Here is an 18,284-nt window from a genome sequence, read left to right on the forward strand (position 1 = left end):
TCTTGGGTGAAAAAATGGCAACTGTGACGATGATGATGATCCTCAGCCCTGACTAACACATCAAAAACTCAGTCTCCCTTTAAAAAGGGGTAGAACTTTACTTGTGAACGCAACATGTTATGAAGGTTTGCTGTTGTGCTAAGGCGTCCACTTCAGCCATAATTCTAACAGTACCGTAGGAAACTCTGTTAATATTACCCGCTCTACAGCAAAACGCATTTCAAACATGTTTCTTGAAACAAAAGCCTGAGGCTTTTGCCTATTAAAAAAAAGCTTGTAAAAAGAAAGAGTAGAGACACCTTACACAGAGAAGGGTCCCAATTCATCTCTGACGCCTCTATGCTCCCGATTCATTTCGCCTAAGAGTAAATATCAGACCACGCTCGCTTTGCATGAACAGTTAGAAACGCGAAGTGTTTCATTCCAGGAGCTGCATCACCTAGCGGGGTGGGTGGCTGGGACAGGGACACCGGTATTTCCCTCCCACGAAAGCTCCCGGTCGCCTGCCGGTACCTCACCCAGCGCCGTGGGGCTGCGCGCCCGGACAGCGGCGAGCCCCCGCCGCCGCCTGCGGCACGACCGGCTGCTCCGCGCCCGCGCTGCCCCGCGCCCGCAGGTCTATCCGGCATTTCTATGTAGCTATTGATTCACCACCGCCCGCCCCGTAACTTCGGCTGGGCTCTGCTCCCCGGCCGGCTCCCGGCAGGTGCCGCCCGCCCGGCGCAGCGCGCCTCCCGCGGCTGCGGGCACCGCCGCTCCCCGGCACGCCCGGCTCCGCGCCCGCGGCCCGGCGCGCAGCGGGCACCGTGCCCCCCGCGCCGCATCGTCCCGCTCGCGCTCCTCCCCACGCCCCCGCTCCGCCCTCCTCCCCGCACCCGCGGAGAAGCCCCGCGGGCGCGCAGAGCTCCGCGCCGCCCGCCCGGCGCTCACCTCCTTGCGCGCGGCCAGCAGCGCGGAGGGGCCGCGCTCGGCGGTGCCGTGGCCGCGCCGCGGCGCTCAGCGAGGGAGCTGCAGCCCGGCCCCGGGCGCGCCCGCGCTCCCGCCGGCGGCAGCGGCGCGGCCGCACAATGCGGAGAGGCCGCCCGCCCCTCCGCCCGCCCGGCGGCGGCTCCCGCAGCGCCCGCCGCCGCCGCACGGCACTGCGGCGCCCCCTGCGGGCCGCCGGGCGCAGCACGCCCGCCCCGCCGCCGCGCCGGGCGGGGCGGGGCGGAGCGGTGCGGAGCGGTGCGGTGCGGAGGGTGCCGGGCCCGGGCCCGCCGCGCTCCGCGGGGCCCGGCGGGCGGGGAGCGGCGGGGGGCGGCAGGCGGGACAGGGGGGGCGGGCGAGGCGGCGCCGTCCCCTCGCCGTGGATCCCTGCAAGCGTTAGCCGGTGCCCGGCGTGGTCCCCCAGAGGAACGAGCGCAGCCCTGTAATTCGGCGTGTTTGCCGGTAACGCAGCCTTCAATTATGCGGGACAATGGCTGGTGTTCACACGCATAAATTTTGACTACGCGCTTGCTAGCGGGCCCGGCCAAGTCTGCTCCGCAGTTTAATTTAACGTCCCAAGTATTCTCTTTCCCTCCCTCTTACTTGCTTAGCACTGCTCGCCAGTCCCACCCTGTGTAACTCTATACAGAGGCAGATAGTCTCTCCCTGTCCCGACAAGCATAACAGCAAAGCGACTGTAAGGTTGCCGCCTCATCAGACCGCTTTCCAGCAGCACCAACTTTTTACACGGCGCTCTTCCTCCCTACCTCCCAACATGGCTCATGGCAAAGGCAAGCATTGTTATCGCAATTTGCAAATGGGGAAAACGAGGCGTGTAATTACATCAGCCCCTCTAAGCAGCTAGTGTCAGAGCCAGGGATCGAGTTCTGAAATGATAGAACCAAATTCACCGGACGACTCTTACTTCCTTGTTTATTAAGCCATCCAGTAATGTAAAGATACACTCGTAACAGATGTGAACCAGAGCTGGAAAGCACTTAAGAGTTCAGTGCATGTTCCTCCTCTGTTTCTGTTCCAGCCCAGATCTGAATGAGATACAAGACGAGTAAAAGAAAAAGCTGTCCCCTCACTGTCTTTCTTGATGCAAAATTAAATAAAAGTTGGATTGGAAAAGATCTTCCATGATCCGAGTCTCCCTACAAGAGCACAGTAAGCGTTTTTGGGGGCAGGGTGGCAGTCCTGAGGAGAAATGGGCACCTACTATTGCCTCCAAGCTGTGCCAGCTGCAGGCACTCAGGAGCAGATCTTAAAATAGTTGTACTGCATATCATTCAAAGGCAAAAAAAAATTAGAAGGCAGATGTGAAAGCAGTAGTGTGGTTTATGCTTTACTTCTTAAAAATAAATGCTGAGGCTTTAAGCCTTCACTCTCTGTTTGGTTTACATAATTTAGAGGGATTAGCTTTTTCCATCCTCCTAAGAGAGCAACTGGTGAGTGTCTATTTTGCGTCTGGGGAAATGTGTGTTAGTCTCGAGGCCTGACATTTGTTTTGTGTCTATGGAATTCACCCTGCATGGGGCTGTCAAATTAAATACGATAACTGGCTTTTCCAAAGCAGCAGATAATTTATTGGTCATTAAAAATCCTAGTGGCTGTGCAGTATGCTTGCGCTGAAGTCTCTTACTGGTGCCAGGGCATAAAAATTTAGTAAATACTAATCATGGACACAGGCAAAGGTTTCAGATGGTTGACACCCACAGGGCTGGTCCAGGACCACTTCAGTTGCTGTTTGTTTTCTCTGTACTCACTGTGTTTCTCATACATAATGTTGACGGGTTTGGGGGTTTCTTTCTACCCAGAATGGGTTTTGAAAGCCTTAGGTTTTAGTCCTGTAGACCAAGGACCACCTTGCTTTCTCATAAGCAATGCTTTGTTGGTAGTTGTGGCTGCCATGGTGTATTTTCTCAGTGGCTTTGCCACTTGTGGTGATCCTAAAATGTGCTCATTGCCAGGGTATTATCCTGGCATGGGTAATGAGATCAAGGTTTTCCCCTGTGAAGACCATCACGTGACTGATTGCCTGAACGATGGGGCAGGTTCCCTTTCTGCCCTTCCGTCTTATGAAAATCTGTGAGAAGGGAAGCAAAGCTGAAGGTATGCGGAGTCTGATCCCAGATGGTCTGTGTGCTGTCAGTCCGAATTCAGCCTGATCCAGCAGAAGTCAGGAGTACCCCCTTTCCCACCCCACCAGAGCCATGTGTCTTAGATTTCTCCCTCTTTTCCCATGCATCTTTGGTGAGTCATAGTGTTTCACAGCCTTAATTCATTTTTAAAATAGCACTTTGGTGTATTTAAAAATATTAGTCTTGTTTTACCGTGAAAAGGAGCAGTCCCAGCACAAGACGATAGCTGGCTTATGGGAATTAGTGGCTGGAGTGGAGCTGAGGGAAACTCACTCCTTTTTGTAGGCTCCTTTCCTACCATGTCAAAGCAGTGAAGTGTATCTACCCACAGTCATCAGTGAGTTTATCTGTGGCTTTATGACTCCTAGGGACGACACTGAGCCTTGTGATAAGGCAGAACAGGCGACCTCCTCTCCCTTGGTGAGCTCAGGCACTGTGGACATCTTGCTGCTGAAGAGCTGGGCCCAGCCACACTGTGAACATGGAAGCTGTGGCTGCAGGTCCATGGCTGTGTAGTCACACCAGGGTCTGTAAGGTGGGCCTGGACCTCATGATGCAAGTGACATAGCTGGCTTAGCTCCTGTGTTAGCCACACCTGATTGCATCCCTTTGTGCTTAGGAAGATGCCCACCAATGGCCCAGAGCAAGAATTTTGGTTCATTTACGGTCTGGTAAATGCCTGCAGTCAGCCAGTGTCTGCAGTCAGAGCTTCAGACTATTCTGTTCACCAGAAACCCTAATGGCTGAGGAGCAGATAATGAAATAGGAAAGCAAACAACTTGAAATGCAGATGAAGCCACAGACTCTTAAGTCAAAGCAAAATGCTGTTTCAGGATTGATTAACAGAGGTGCATCTAAGCTGTTACAGTTGACAGAAGTTATTTTAGAAAGGCTCACAATTTCAAGTACCACTACATAATACTTTACTGGCTTAATACGATATCTACGTGTTGCCAAAGCCCAGAGTGTTCTTTCTGTCTGGTCTGGAGGTGCTACCTGTTTATCATCAAACACTTCTACTGGCTTATCATTTTCATTCTGGATGCTTATGGTGTATTTTCTGGAGGTGTTTCTGTTGTGAAAGCCAATGGCATTTGCTTCCTGAAAGGTGGGAGAGAGGACTGGTGTGACACTGCAGGCCTGACAGCTAACACGTGAAGAGGATGTATGAACAGGAAAGGAATGCTGGAGGTGTGGTATTTTTTTTTTTCGAAGCTGGAAATCCCATTATAAATGACAATTTTGCAGGTTTCAACAACTTCCAAAATCAGATTTGGGCATGGGATTTGATGAGACTCATGAGAGAGGAAAAGATGACAGAGACCTAATTTCAGAAGGTCATTTGGGAGTCTCTGAATCCTACGGAAATGAGTGGCATTTCATCTCTGAGCACCTTTGTGCAACTGGGTCCAAGTGTCTACAAACTGTAGAGCAGATCATGCCATTGGTGACATGGACGAGGAACCAGACTCCTCTGGTATGATTCCTGCAGTAAGGAAGGGGTTATTGAGCTCAGGACTACTGTCTTTGCTGCTGTAGAAGAACAGCCCAGACTGCAGTGAGGATTGCTCTAGAGCAGAGCACACCTGGCCAGAGCTGGGTCCTTGTCTCAAAGAGCAACCCATCAGCGACTTGGTTTACTTTTTCACCCTTCCTGCTAGCACTCTCCTGAGAACTGAGGTGACACTCGATAACTGGTAGAAAAACTACCAAATAAATAGCATGCTAACACAAATATTTGTAGCTATTACTAAAGGTTCATGGGGAAACATTCGGATTGTTTTCTTCATTTTCACAGAATATCTTCCAAATGTTTTTATGTTGGCTCTCAGCAATGTACATAAATCTGTTCAGTTATGCTAATCTAGTGCTGTGAAAAACATTGCAACTTTGTCATTAAATTATGGATGAACTTTGCTGTTAGTTTGGTTTGTAGTCAATATGAAGTATTTTTTTTTTAAATTAATATTGCATTTTCTCCTGTTTTCCCTCGTGGCTCATCAAACACTGAGTTTATAATGATGGGTTTTCTTGAGTGTATACTAAGGATTTATAACTTCTCTTTCTCTCAACTTTTTCCTCACTATATAGAAGAAAAATAACATACATATTTTTAAGATGCAGGCTTTATTACTTAATAAAAGTGTTTATTTCTCATGTAGTAAATAAGACCACAGTCCTGCGAACATTCGTCTGTGTTTAACCTTACACGGACAGGCTTAATGGAATGGCCAAGGAAGCTACAGCTTCCCCATTAGTACCACTTGAAGGTGGGCTGAGGAGTCGCCTGCAGAATCTGGGCTTCAACATTTTGTTCCATTTGGCTTCACAAGGTGCCAAAACAGGGCGCTGGAAATGGACATGGGATGCTCTTCACATCACCTTGTGGATCTCACACATGCAAATGCCTCTATTCTATGTCCTAAAGCAGGCCTTCTGTCTCAGTAGGCATTTGGCGCGTTTGCATGGAGACATGTAAATACATAGCTTGGGTTTCTTGCAGTAGCAAGATTTTTATCAGGTATATTTAATAGTGATACCTGTGCAAAGCTGAGAGGCACAGCTCAGTAGGAACTGTTGCTAAGCAGAGTAGCAAAGCATAAACTCATGTTTTATAACACAGGGCTAATAGATACTCTTCATATTGCCCAAGTTAAAATGCATAAATTCTGCTAATCTGTGTTTCTTCTCACCTGTGCCATTGACTAGGTTGTATCCTGACAGTCTGCCCCTAAAAATGGGCAAGCTGTGACTCCACACTCACGGGAATACAGCAGTGACTGCGCTGACTCCATCACAGTATGGTACGTTTTGCTCTCTGTTTAGGGTTTGCTTTTCTGGTATTGTTGTTTCTCCCTCCACACTTACTCAGATCACAGAGAGATCCTTTAATAGGTTTTTGGTAATGTAAAATTAATTGCTGTATAACCCTAAAGAAAGCAGGGTTACTGTAACTCTCATACATATTTACAATTATTAAATACCTACTTGCTTTAAAATTGAAGAAGTTCAGTTTCTACACCAAAGTAAGTTTGGACTAATAGTTAAATCGCCTACATAATAGTCTGCAAACTAGCTAGTACTCTCCTACTAGAGACATTTGTGTTACGGTTTTAATAAAGTACAGTTATAGAATTAAAAACCACTGGTAACAGTTGCAACAAATTTTGCAACAAATATGCAATACCAGACTTTATTAATGAATGAGTTACACTGATGTGTCATCTTAATTTCTTACAGATGTATTCATGTTCTTTGAAAGGACCAGTGGAAATTGTCATAAATTCATTTGCTATTCATGTTAATGAATACTAGCCCTTATTCTTCCTCAATGGTATTATGATTGCAATCTGGATTGCCGTAGGGACCCCACTGTAATTCATCATTGCTTCAGTGTTCAAATTCTCTGGTGGAACCAGATATTGGTGTCGACAACATCTGGAGTTTTACGTCTCTCATCTTTTTTCTACCTTCTTCCCTCTGTTTAATCAAGAGAACGGGAAGGGGAAATTGCTGCCATTGTTAATATCTTCGGGAAACTGAATGACTGCTAGAACTTTGCAGGGTATTTAGACTTGGGATGTAGGAGGTACAGGCCTGTTCATTGAGGAACATCTGAGGAACATGTTCACTGAGGAACATCTGCTTTCAACACACTGTAATGCCAGTTGTCATGGCATGCCCAGAGAAGCAGGAGGCCATGCTTCCATCTCCCATTCTGAAGCCAAGCAGTGGATTTGACAGGGGATGCCCTTTCACAGGAGAGTGTCTTGGCAACCACAGTACATATATATGTGTGAATATGTACCCCATTTCTTTCACGGGGGCTGTTTCGTGTTGTATAAAACAGTTCTGTACTTGTATCAAGGACAGAGGTAGGTTGTCATGGATTTTAAGTAGGAATCTTTATCCATGCCTGATCACATCCAGACTTGTTTCCTACCCAAGCCCTTCAGATGCTAGTCCATTTTCAGGGGCAGGGTTTAAATGAGCTCAAGGATATACTGCAAAGGAAATCCTGAGTGTGGGCTATTCCTTCGCATAGACCATGTCTGCCTGTCCTTGCAGTGTATAACAATATGCTGCTTTGTGGGAACGTGACCATGGCCAACTTCAAATAGACATGTCAGCCTATGTCCTTCCTAAAATGGCCTGGTAACGTGTACAGCAAGGTACTGTGCGAATACTGGGCACAGCCAGGTAGCAGGATGGGGATACACAATGCTGTCAGAGAGCATCCATAGACATAGCTGAAAGGGCTAACCCTGCAGCCCTGTGGCTAGGATGAAGACAAATGTAGCAGTCGCTGCCACAAAGAATACTTAGTTAAATTTAGGAAAACGTCAATGTGATAAAATGGTATTTTATTAAATACCTACTTGCTTTTAAACTGAAGAAGTTCAGTTTCTACACCAAACTAAGTTTGGACTAATAGTTAAATCACCTACATAATATTCTGCAAACTAGCCTCAAAACGGTAGGGTATTTATGGATAGGGTACGGTCTTGTGAGTTTGGAGAGGGCTGGATTCAGAACTCTTCAACAAAAGGAAAAATTCAACTTGGCATCCTATACATAGCACTGAGTAAAGGTAGGGTAAAGATAAAAGGGGGGGAAAGGGAAGAAATTGTCACCATGAGAGTAATTTTCTTGACTCTTCTGTCTAAGCTATCCAGAACTGAAATGTTTCATTTTAGGTTAGCCAAACCACTGCATTAACAGAAAATGAGATTTTTTTTTAAGAGAAACAGGCTTTTATCCTTTCCTTGGTTTCTCACTGATTTTTATTCCTGTGTGTAAGAGAGAGCAATTTTGTTTATAAAATCCATTAATGTTTATAAATTCTCCAGAAATGTGCTTTTGTGCTTTCCTCTGTCCTGTCTGCTGTGCTTGGGAGGAGCTCATATAAAGATAACTCATTATCCTCCTTCAAATCTAGCCCTTAAAATGCCTCCTTGCCATAATCCCTAAAATCAACTTGACAAATGTTTGTCTACAAATATGTTATGACCACTGCCTATAGTGCTAAGTAATATTTTTACAATCTTTGTCCTTCTCCATCTATCCACATCGATCAGTTTTCTTCCAGGACTATGAACGTGTTCTGCATCCAAATGCTCTGCAACTGGAATGGCCTCTGCACAATTCACGTCAATGGGATGGTGACACATCTTGTAAACATCGTGAAGAAAAAGTAGTAAGTAGATGTTTTGGACAAGGATTGGATTATCTGCTGTCCATGAGTCTTGTGAACTCAAATCTGATTCACGTACCCAGGGTTGTTGAGGGGTGAATGATTTCTTCTGTCCTCCAGTGTGTGCTTGAACTATAATTTTGCCTCAAAGTGCACCTGTGTATTCCTTCTCTTTGGTGCTGTTTTGGAGGACAATTCTCTGGGATTTATATTGCCACTTTTCTCCACAATATTTGAGGACAAGATCTGGAGAAAAAACCCACCAATGATTTAGATACTTGGCTCCTATGATGTGTTAGTGTCATCTAAATACTTTTTTGGAACTGTCCCTGAATTCTTTATCTATAAGGCGATGAAGGAGTTCAAGCAGCCTCGGACTCTTCTCTGTTCAGGGCACAGCTGGTGAAGGAAATGAGCTCTTTCAGCATTATAGGAGCTAGTTGGAGCTGGCAACAGACACTGAGCATTTCTGTGCTGCTCTGTGACTGTAGGACATGAGGTGGTGGTGCTAGCGGATAATCTGTCCTCGTCTGGAAATCATTATTGCTAATCAGTCTAGCTTTTGCATACTAATTACTGTTATCATATTACTTATCAAAGTTTCTGTCAGCTAGTTTCTGAGACTGTGTGTGTGCACTAAAAGTTTCAGTCGGCAACAAAGACCTTTAGGCACCATTTGTAAATGAGTGATTAATAAACCAACATAAAAGTTTGTTAGGGCAGAATGAGAGAAGTAGTCAGAGATACCCTCCAATGAAACAGAAGGCAGTGCTAACAAACAGATGTTACAAAACCAAATTTCTCAGCATACTATCCTGTGAGGTGGAGAAACTCTGAAAGGACTTATTTTAGAAAGCAACTAGTAATGCCATAATTTCAGAAATCTTTTAAGCACTCGTTAAAATCCCAGGAACTCCCTGTTCAACTGAAGGCAAAACTTGAAGGATTCAATAAGGCAGCAGCAATTAAAACAGCAGAAAGGAATACCTAAGATTAAGTCTCTAGTTCTTTACCCAGGCTTCCCATCTTTGTATAAACACACATCCCATGGAAAACGGTGTAACATTATTATGGAGATTAACTAACCAAGCAGTAGCTAGTTTATTTAAGCTGCTCATTATTTCAGTATCCACTGATAGTGGGATAGCAGGAATACAATTGAGAGTACTCCTTAAGGAACACTATCCACTAATGCCTGTACTATACCCTTAATTAGTATGGTATCATCCATAATAACACTGTCTTTAAAAAATCCATTAAATGTTTTGGGCTCCAGTCAAACAAAAGATGAAAAAAATAAATGTTTCATTTTGAAATACTTACAGCTAATACTTAAAATTAGTTTAATTTCTTTTTTGTTTTGCCTTTAACCAGAAAAAAAAACCCTACCGGAAACTCCTAATTTAGAGCAATGAACATAGCTGCAATGTCCTTGCCTGATTAAATAACATCCTGTACAATGGTACTTTTTTTTTTTTCATTTGTTACTTGAGTTTTCTGCCTCAGGAATGTTTTCTCTAACATCACAGAAGACTGTAGTTCAGCCATTTCATGCATACAGGTGCACAGCAAATGGGCACTGAGAAAGAATACATCAAGTGAAATAGCTTAGTTATAAGAATTTTACAATATTTTGGCTGGTGTTGGTTAAATTTATTCTGAAGTGTGGATTCTTAAACACAAAGACCGGTACTTTTTCCACAGTCAAGATGATTTCTGTTTACATCTGTTTAAGGACAGAGGTAATCTGAAATCCTTGTAGCAAAGAAAGAAAGATTAAGACTCTTCTGTCATATTCCATATCCAGACTGAAACACCAAAACAATAGCTCATTGTTGTCCTTGCAACAAAACAAGGAGACGTCAACATATTTGAAAGTGTCATGCACAAAGCAGAGAAAGGCCGTGTATCTCTTTTCAATAAAGTAACTCCAATGAATATAGTATAAATGGTTGTAAATATTCGTACTAAGAATATATTCCAACATAAGAGTTCATAATTTGCTTACCTAAAAGTTTTGGTAAAAAATGTTAAAAGATAATTGTTGCAAATTTTTTGATGTCTGTTTGTGAAGTCTTTAAGAGGTCACGATATTCACAAAGAATTGATAAGCACATTTTCTGAAAATCAGGCACCCAGAGTTGTCTGTTGCTTTTGAAAACACCAACTCTTGTCTAAAATTACTGTTAATTGAACCAGTATTCATCTTTTGAGTGATTTAATTAGTGGATGCTTAATCTGACATATCTTATACCAGTTTGATGTTCAGAGAACAGTGATCCAGTATTTTAGTTCCATATTAGCTGTTCCATATTAGATGTTTCCAAGTTCCATATTAGATGTTTCCAAGTGAGCAGCCAAATTGAGGTAGCCCATACCATCCATCTTGCATATGATATGGATGTGTGTCCATGATGCTTTGCATTTCCTGTTAGTCATATAAGTATATTGGAACAAGTTTTCCATTGTATTTAAAATTACAAGTTACTCTATATTGTTCCCTCTCATGATTCAGACAACAGGCTGAGAGTCCAGCCTGAATACAACATGATCGTATGCAGCAAATCAATTACTGGAACATGGGAAAAAATATCCCTAGCTGTGGATAGTGTCTGTAGATAGTGTCTCCATTCTGGGCATTACTACTAATGGTATCCTCTTAAAAACAGTTAAGGGTGGGCAGGTTATTTCACCTATCTTTAGCCATTTAATACACATCTAGTCTAAGCTACTGATCTAACTTTCTGCAATCTATGGAGTTACCTCTAACAGGCAGTTCATCTTATCTCTCTCTGAAGGCATCTTGAAGGCTCCGGTGTTTCAATACAACCTAACAATTTACTGCTGATATAATCTACTTCCAGCAACCCTTCTCACCTAGCTGGAGACTGGTCACAGGTATCCTACTTCCTCTCCTAGTCAAAGTGACCTATTTTGGTGAGGAGCATTGAGTCTAGCGCACTTCCCCCCCCATTAACTGTAAAGTGATTTTAGTTGAGTAACTCAGATGGAGCCATTTACTATTGGTCAAATAAGTCCTATTTCCAGCTGAAGTCTTGAAGGTTTAGTTCTCAAGGTCGATCCTTATAAAGTATATTTCCCAAGAAGTGGCGACCCCACAGCTGGAGGCACAGGACTTCTCTCCAGGAGTTCAAAATTTGGCATTCATATTCTACGTATGTGCCTTACCAGTCAGGTTTGTGGCTTTCATTCTTGTTTTTATAGAAGGTGAGAAAACTATAAAAATGACAAATATTTATGGTACAATCTTGTACACAGTTTTGGTCTATGGACAATGGTTTGTTTTCTGGACCACAACAGAAGCATTCTAGGAAGCTTCATATGTGTCATTCCTGAGAACATTTCATCCAAGAAACTTTGTCTCTTTGTCTCTCTTAACTCCTGGTTTTGTCTTCCTCCAGCTTTTACGATCAAAAAAAGGGATAACCTAACCACTGTGGTTGTGAACTACGATCTGCCTGGCTTTATTATAAGATCTGAGGCAGTCACAATCATCACCTGCAGCTACATAAAGGGCTTGCTTGCTCCTTCTCTTGAGCCTGAATGGGGGAGACAGCTTGGTTTTAAGGAGGTCCACTAGTGTCCTCAGTGCTAAACCCCACTATTACTGCCCTGGCACCCACAAGCCTTTCAGTAAAACAACCATTTCCAGACGCACACAGCTATTTAACGTGGGTTTCAGGGTGGCACCTCTTAAAAGGCACAAACTAGCAGTCTGTATTTAGAAATTTGAATTCCTAGGCTGAATTTCAAATTAAACAAAGATATTTTCCCTTTTAGGTTTTCTGGGGATGCCATGGTGAGAGGAATGCATTTTTATGTCTTTTTTAAGGCAGGCAGCATATGCATTCCATGGCCCTGTGCCATCTGCTTCATTAAGCCACCTTCTTCCTGATTTATATTAATCTTGTAAGCACCGAAACTCTGCTAACTATCCAGCCTAACTAAAAATAACCTCTGAAAATAATCCAATGTAAAAACGTTTGCCTTCCAAGACAGAAAGCAACCTACTCTTTACAGCCCTTCTACCGTGTTAAAACACCGATTAAGTTACTGGTTACTGACAGTAGCAAGAAATTTAAAGAAACTAATTGCTTATGAGCTGCTTCTGAATGATAATTAGAGAAACCTGGTGTAGGTGCAGCTTTGAACTATCAAAATGCTGTTAGACTAACACTATGGAAGAAATATACTGAGCTCTTAAGATAACAGGGTTTAGGCATGGAAATTTCCCTAATGGGGTGCAAATTTATCCCTCTTTTCTTTGATTTGTGCCTAGTGTTGAACACTCATCCTATATTTTTAAGAGTGTTCCTGATTTTTTTCATTTTTCACATGACTAATTGGAAGGTTGTATTAAGTGATCAAAAATTTGCAGAGCAAAACTAACACTAGCAGTGTGGCTGTTCATTAAATCTTGCTCTCCATGTATAATTCAGCTTGAAAAAACTTAATATTTTAACAAAATATATACCTCAAAATAAAAAGAAGAAGAAAGAAGCAGTGCAATAGTTCTACCCCATAAACCTAAACCAAAACTAGGGATGTGAGTTCATTATTTTAGAGGGCTTTTATTTTAGGAAGGGAGACTCATCTTTTTGAGTGCTGCTCTGTAGTCAGTGGAGAAAATGAAGGAGTCCTCCAGGTAATTCAGGACACCTGCAGAGCTTGACTTCTGGTTCATGTAACTCTTAGCAGCATCTCCTGATCAGTGCTTACAAAGGGAGCAAATGTTTAGCCTCCCTATGTAAAATTAATTTCTTGGAATTAATTCCTTTGCCTGTTAAGACTTATAACTCCCCCAGGTGTCTTTCCATTCGTATGCCAGATAAGGAGATGGCATGTAGGGATGCAGACTTCTAGAAGTATTTATTAATGGCTACATCAACCACAAATGGTTGTTACATATGAGGTCCAAATTGATTGGAAAAGGATCATTGCATACTGTCTGTGGTGTAAGGCTTTGAAATGTGATAGCCAGCCAGCTCCTGACACGGGAAAGAAATTTCTAGATAGTGGCCTTACCAAAGCTCTTTGGATATTTTAATTTCATTAGGAGACTGCCTTCTGAAGGTAACAGAAGGCCCAGTATGCAGACCGGACCCATTTCTTAGGGAAGTCTGCTGGCTTCCTGGGGCCCAGGTAAAAGACATGAAGAGAAAACTTCCTACCCTGGTACAGCCCTTGGATTATTAACCATTATTGATTTTTCAGGTAGGCAGTGATGAAGTTGCAACTAGAAGTCCAAGGGCAATCAAGAGAGACTTCAGGGCCTTGGGACCACTAGTTAAGGGATCAGGAGCACAAGTAGTGTTCTCCTCTACTCTTCCAGTTGCAAGGAATGATGAGGGAAGACAAAGGAAGACCCAGCAGATCAATATCTGGCTCTGAGCCTGGTGTCACCGGCAGAATTTGGGGTTTTTTGATCATGGGTCGGTCTACACAACACCAGGCCTGCTGGCAACAGACGGGGCACACCTGTCTCAAAGGGAGAAAAGGATCTTTGCACAGGAGTTAGCAGGGCTCATTGAAAGAGCTTTAAATTAGATTTGAAGGGGGAAAGGGATAAAACCAGGCTCGCTAGAGATAAGCCTGAGGGTGGCACGCCAATGTTTGAGGTACAGTGTACTAGCAAGGTCCTTCGGTCTGCCATCTCAGTGGAGGTAGGGGATGGAGATTCATGTGTCAGCAAAGACACAAGGGTTATTGATGTGTTAGAAACCACAGAAGCACCTGAGAATGGTCATGTAGGAATTAGGGCTTCTTCCCCCAAAAAGGTGGCAGGATCAAGAGCCCAGTGGAAATGCATCTGCACCAATGCATGCAGCATGGGCAACAAATAGGAGGAGCTGAAAGCCACTGTGCAGCAGGAAATCTATGATATAGTTGCCATCACGGAAACATGGTGGGATGACTTGCACAACTGGAGTGCTGTGATGGATGGCTATAAACTCTTCAAAAGGGATAGGCAAGGCAGGAGAGGTGGTGGGGTAGCCCTGTATGTTAGGGAGTGTTTTGATTGTCTAGAGCTTAATGATGGTGACGATAGGGTTGAGTGTTTATGGCTAAGAATCAGGGGGAAGGCAAACAAGGCAGATATCATGGCGAAAGTCTGTTATAGACAACCTAACCAAGATGAAGAGGCAGATGAAATATTCTATAAGCAGCTGGGAGAAGTCTCACAATTGCTAGCCCTTGTTTTCGTGGGGGACTTCAACTTACCAGATGTCTGCTGGAAATACAATACAGCAGAGAGGAAACAGTGTAGGAGGTTCCTGGAGTGTGGGGAAGACAACTTCCTGACACAGCTGGTGAGTGAGCCAACTAGGGAAGGTGCCCTACTGGACCTGTTGTTTGTGAACAGAGAAGGACCTGTGGGTGATGTGACGGTTGGAGGCCATTTTGGGTATAGTGATCACAAAATGATAAGTGTTTTCAATTCTTGGAGAAGTAAAGAGGGGTGTCAGCAGAACTGCTACCTTGGACTCCTGGAGAGCAGGTTTCAGCCTGTTTAGTAGCCTGGTTGACAGAGTCCCTTGGGAGGCAATCCTGAAGGGCAAAGGAGTCCAGGAAAGCTGGACATTCTTCAAGAAGGAAATCTTAAAGGTACAGGAGCAGGCCATCCTCATGTGCCGAAAGACGAGCTGATGGGGAAGAAGACCGGCCTGGCTGAACAGAGAGCTTTGGCTGGAACTCAGGAAAAAAAGGAGAGTTTATGGCCTTCAGAAGAAGGGGCAGGCAACTCAGGAGGACTACAAGGATGTCGTGAGGTTATGCAGGGAGAAAATTAGAAGGGCCAAAGCTCAACTAGAACCTAATCTGGCTACTGCCGTAAGAGACAATAAAAAATGTTTCTGTAAATACATTAGCAACAAAAGGAGGGCTAAGGAGAATGTCCATCCTTTATTGGATGTGGCAGAAACATAGTGACAAAGGATGAGGAGAAGGCTGAGGTACTTAATGCCTTCTTTGCCTCAGTCTTTAATAGTAAGACCAGTTGTTCTCTGGGTACCCAGCCCCCTGAGCTGGAAGACAGGGACGGGGAGCCAAATGAAGCCCCCATAATGCAAGGGGAAATGGTTAGCGACCTGCTACACCACTTAGACACACACAGGTCTATGGGGCTGGATGGGATCCACCCAAGGGTACTGAGGGAGCTGGTGGAAGTGCTCACCAAGCCACTTTCAATCCTTTATCAGCAGTCCTGGCTAAGGGGGGAGGTCCCAGTTGACTGGAGGTTAGCAAATGTGACGCCCATCTACAAGAAGGGCCGGAAAGAGGATCCAGGGAACTACAGGCCTGTCAGTCTGACCTTGGTGCCAGGGAAGGTTATGGAGCAGATCATCTTGAGTGCCATCACGCAGCACATACAGGACAACCAGGTGATCAGGCCCAGTCAGCATGGGTTTATGAAAGGCAGGTCCTGCTTGACCAACCTGATCTCCTTCTGTGACAAGGTGATCCGCTTAGTGCATGAGGGAAAGGCTGTGCATGTTGTCTACCTAGACTTTAGTAAAGCCTTTGACACGGTTTCCCACAGCATTCTGCTGGAGAAACTGGCTGCTCATGGCTTGGACAGGCGTACGCTTTGCTGGGTAAAGAACTGGCTGGATGGCCGGGCCCAAAGAATTGGGGTGAATGGAGTTAAATCCAGTTGGCAGCCAGTCACAAGTGGTGTTCCCCAGGGCTCAGTATTGGGGCCAGTTCTGTTTAATATCTTTATCAATGATCTGGACAAGGGGATTGAGTGCATCGTCAGTAAGTTTGCAGACAACACCAAGTTGTGCGAGAGTGTTGATCTGCTTGAGGGTGGGAAGGCTCTACAGAGGGAGGATCGATGGGCCGAGGCCAATTGTATGAGGTTCAACAAGGCTAAGTGCCGGGTCCTGTGCTTGGGTCACACCAACCCCATGCAACACTACAGGCTTGGGGAAGAGTGTCTAGAAAGCTGCCTGGCCAAAAAGGACCTGGACGTGTTGGTTGATAGCCGGCTGAATACAAGCCAGCAATGTGCCCAGGTGGCCAAGAAGGCCACTAGCATCCTGGCTTGTATCAGGAATAGTGTGGCCAGCAGGACTAGGGAAGAGATTGTCCCCCTGTACTCGGCACCGGTGAGGCCACACCTCGAATACTGTGTTCAGTTTTGGGCCCCTCACTACAGGAAAGACATTGAGGTGCTGGAGCGCATCCAAAGAAGGGCAACGAAGCTGGTGAAGGGTCTAGAGCAGAAGTCTTATGAGGAGCGTCTGAGGGAACTGGGGTTGTTTAGCCTGGATAAAAGGAGGCTCAGGGCAGACCTTATTGCTCTTTACAACTACCTGAAAGGAAATTGTAGCGAGGTGGGTGTGGGTCTCTTCTCCCAAGTAACAAGCAATAAAACAAGAGGAAATGGCCTCAAATTGCGCCAGGGGAGGTTTAGATTGGATATTAGGAAAATTTCTTCACTGAAAGGGTTGTCAAGCATTGGAACAGGCTGCCCAGGGAAGTGGTTGAGTCACCATCCCTGGAGGTATTTAACAGATGTGTAGATGTGGTGCTTAGGAACATGATTTAGTGGTGGACTTGGCAGTGCTAGGTTAACGGTTGGACTTGATGATCTTAAAGGTCTTTTCCAACCTAAACGATTCTATGATTCTATGATTTAATACATAGGAAAAACAAAAAAAAAAGACCAGACCATTAATGGTTTCTTTGTAATCTGTTGGTGTTCGGTTTCAAACTACTGAGACTGTAGCAGAACAGCATTGGCGCTCTGTAGCCAAATCATAACAATAAATGCTTTCCCTCTGTTATTTAGGACAATAGCAGTGGCTGAGTGAGCATTTCCAAAAAGAAGTGGGCTGGAGAACCTTCAGATCCTACATCTGCCTGGTTTAATACTTGAAAAACCTTTGTCAGTCCAATGCAATGAATTTGGAATATCTGAAAAAAGTGTTGGAAACTCTTGTTTACAATGGGGTTTCAGTGACTGAGTTTGAATTATATTTACTAAAAGCCTTTCTGTTTGGTGTGCTTGGTCTCAGACAACAACATTCACATTTAAGCACCACCTTTAAAACCAAGGTCCTACATCTCCCTCTAAGGTTTTCTGCAAAGACTGGAACAATCACTGAAATGCAGAAAATATGTTTTTATTTCCAGACTACCTAGTCTATTGTATGGTAGGATTAACCTATACACTCAGTGTTTTAGAATGTAATTGTAATTTTCATCCCCTGTATTTCTCATGGACTAAATAAGGCACAATATCTGGGGTCTGTTAGCCCCTGGTTGGAGAGTGTAGAGCAAATAAGGTGACTGCTTTGGTTGTAGCTCATTTTAGCATGCATATACTAAACTTGGAAGAGTACAGAGATTAGCACAGCCCTGTGCAAGGATGACAAACAAATTTATGAGTTATTCCACATCATGGTGCGTGGTCACACGTCCCTGAACACACTGGAGCTTGTCTGACCTTGAAGCTCAGCAGGGTTAGACCCCAAAAGTCAGTGCTTGGATGGGAGACCTCTGGGTGCTGTAGGCTTCCAAGTTGTCATAAAGGCAAAAAAAAATCACCCTGAGGACAATCAGACCTTGGAAAGGGGTAACCAGGGAGGTTGTGGATTCCATCCTGGCAAACTTTTAAGACCCAGCTGAAGAAAACCATGGGCAATCAGGTCTGCGTTCAGTGCTGAGCCTGCTTGTAGCAGGAGGCTGAGCTGGATGACCTGCTGAGTTGGCATCCAACCTGAATTATTCTAGGATTCTGTGGTCTGAGGTTGAATTTTATGTATTTCAATGCATTTATGTATTTTTTGTTCATAAAGTTGCGTGCTTATATGAGTTAACTGTAATTGTAATATTCATTAATGATAATAATTGTACCATAAAAAAGAGGTCACACTTTCTGGCATGAGTAGAAAAAGTATTTTTCATAGATTTCTGAAGATAACGCTAATTGCCATAAGGCTTGCTTAGTT

The 18,284-nt window shown here is 44.4% G+C and overlaps 1 protein-coding gene and 1 non-coding gene across 3 annotated transcripts in view; one reads left to right on the forward strand and one right to left on the reverse strand.

Annotated features, from left to right (window-relative positions):
* RERG (RAS like estrogen regulated growth inhibitor) overlaps window positions 1-1,103 on the reverse strand; it is a 109,042-nt gene extending 107,939 nt beyond the window's left edge. For both annotated transcript variants that reach the window (XM_072874165.1, XM_072874177.1), the window contains exon 1: window positions 931-1,103. The gene's annotated coding sequence lies outside the window, so the exon portion shown is untranslated. The remainder of the gene's footprint in view (window positions 1-930) is intronic.
* Window positions 1,104-17,636: 16,533 nt separating this feature from the next.
* On the forward strand, window positions 17,637-17,736 carry LOC140646728 (U6 spliceosomal RNA). Its single transcript, XR_012040534.1, has one exon. It is a non-coding gene; the product is annotated as a U6 spliceosomal RNA (small nuclear RNA).
* The last annotated feature ends 548 nt before the right edge of the window (window positions 17,737-18,284 follow it).

Source organism: Ciconia boyciana, chromosome 1 (assembly GCF_034638445.1).
Source record: "Ciconia boyciana chromosome 1, ASM3463844v1, whole genome shotgun sequence".
Taxonomy (NCBI): Eukaryota; Metazoa; Chordata; class Aves; order Ciconiiformes; family Ciconiidae; genus Ciconia; species Ciconia boyciana.